This window comes from Oratosquilla oratoria, unplaced genomic scaffold (genome assembly GCF_046742065.1).
Source record: "Oratosquilla oratoria isolate Oo_2021 unplaced genomic scaffold, ASM4674206v1 SCAFFOLD59, whole genome shotgun sequence".
NCBI lineage: Eukaryota > Metazoa > Arthropoda > Malacostraca > Stomatopoda > Squillidae > Oratosquilla > Oratosquilla oratoria.
The window spans coordinates 392,641-395,140 of NW_027467723.1; positions in this window are offsets into that span (position 1 = coordinate 392,641).

A 2,500-nucleotide genomic window follows, 5' to 3' on the forward strand; every position below is an offset into this window, starting at 1 on the left:
TAACCGTTTCTTAAAACAACCGATAGTTTCAGCGCTCGCTAAATGGTAACCAAGTCTATTCCATTCGTTGACTACCCTATTAGTAAACCAATTCTTTCCTATTTCCTTCTTAAATCTAAATTTGTCCAATTTATATCCATTACTGCGAGTCTTGCCCTGTTGTTTTAAAATTATGATCTTGTTTGCGTCACCGTTGTTAAAACCTTTGGTCCACTTGAACACCTCTATTAGATCACCTCGCACTCTGCATCTTTTCAGAGAGTGTAAGTTAAGCTGCCTAAGCCCCTCTTCGTAAGGTATAATTTCTGATCCCATGTATCATTTTAGTCATTCTCCTCTGTATTGATTTTAGTGAATTGATGTCCATTCTAGAGGACGGAGACCAAAACTGTACCGCATTGTGAAGGATGGGTCTCTAGCGCTAGAGGTTGATAATTATCTCTGCACTTCTATTCATAACCGTTCTAGTAATGTAAACTAATGCTCTGATATTTTCATTCCTAGCGCTAATGCACTGTTCCCTGGGTTTAAGGCCAGGACTCCCTAAAACTTCCAAGTCTCTCTCGCACACAATATTCTTCAGTTTTCTCTAAAAACGTGTTAACTAAGCTATATCTGTTTTCGTGGTTGTGTAGCCCCACGTTTAATACCCTGCAATTTGAGATATTGAAATACATTTGCTATTTCACCGACCATGTGAACAATTTGTTAAGATCTTCCTGCAGAATCCCTGCGTCGTCTCCTGACCTAATTAGGCATCCTATTTTTGTGTCGTCCGCAAACTTACTAACATCACTATTAATCCTATTGTCCAAGTCGTTTATGTACATTATGAACAATAAGGGACCCAAAACTGAGCCCAGGGGAACTCCATTAGAAACACTCCCCTATTTGAATTTTACACCAATTATGGTGACCTGCTGTTTTCTGTTACTAATCCAATCTCTAATTCATTGTAACACTTTACCTCCTATGCCATGGGCTTTGATTTTATTTAGTGGTCTCTGGTGGGGCACCTTGTCGAACGCTTTGCTAAAGTCAAGGTAAAGAACATGGTAACTATCATTGTTATCTGCTGCTATATATACTTTAGTGTAAAAAGATAGAATATTAGTCACACAAGATTTAAACTTGGAGAAACCATGCTGTGAGTCACGAATCAAGTTATGTCTCTCGATGTGATCTCTGAGTCTATTAACTTAGAGATTCAAGAATTTTATCATAACTGATGTCAGACTGATTAGCCTGTATTTGCATATAGACGATTTATCTATCTTTTTGAAAACAAGAACAACGTTTGCCTGCCCCCAAGCAATAGGCACAAAGCCAATATCTACCGACTTATTAAGTATTTCTGTTAGGATGCCTACTTCTCGCTCAAGGGATTCATCAAGGAGCTGAAATCCTTTGAGTGACAAGTGCACCCCAGTCTCTTGTATAATGTATATAGATGATTCTTACCGTAAAAGCGATCCCAGTTGTCGACAAATGCCCATCCATTGGCCTTACAATTGCCCTGGAATGCCACATGCCTCCAACTGTAAGCCTCAGAAGGATTTCACATAGAATAGGAACACCTCCCACATCCCTAATCTTATCTAGCGCATCCCGGAAACGCGCAAACAATTCCTCAATCCTTAACTTACCTGTGTCATTCCCACCAGCATTCAAGCAAACAATAGATTTCTTACCTTCCCCGACCATATACTCTTAAACCCCTTTTCTAACATCACCTATCCCTACGACGGGGAAACACACCTGGGTCCTATGCTTCCTATCTTTGTCACAAAAGGCCCTATCTAAAACATCTCACCTGGCTTTCCCCTACAACCTAATTCTTACCTGTGGGCAAGAATCTATCGATTGCCATACACTTCTTCTCTTGTATCTTCTTCGTTTCTTCTTGTAGACCCGAGAGTGCTTGAAAAGGGTTTCTGGATTCAAGCGGGCCTGGTGAGGGCTTTTTACTATCTCTCCGTATTTTCTTTGTCACCGCTTTCCACCAAGGTTACAAACATGGTTTGTCGTCCGTGCTTTGGGCCTTCGAGCGAAGAACTCGATTATCTTAAAGACCCTCAATAGTCTTCCCTAAGGTTACAATTATACTACGTAGAGATTGTACCTCTTCGGCGCTGATCACTGAACCACAACCACTCGCCACCTCACTGTTTGAAGCAATTATCCCAGTCTGATCTGACCTGAGTGACGTCTACTGCACACACACACACACAGGCGCGTGCACGCATATAAGCCCATCCACACACCCACACCCACACTCACATCCACCCACACCCACACTCACACCCACCTGCACCAACGAGTACAATTACACACGTGCACATACACACACACATAAACACACACACACACACATACACAGACACACACACATACACAAACACACACACACACACACACACACACACACACACACACACACACACACACACACACACACACACACACACACACACACACACACACACACACACACACACAC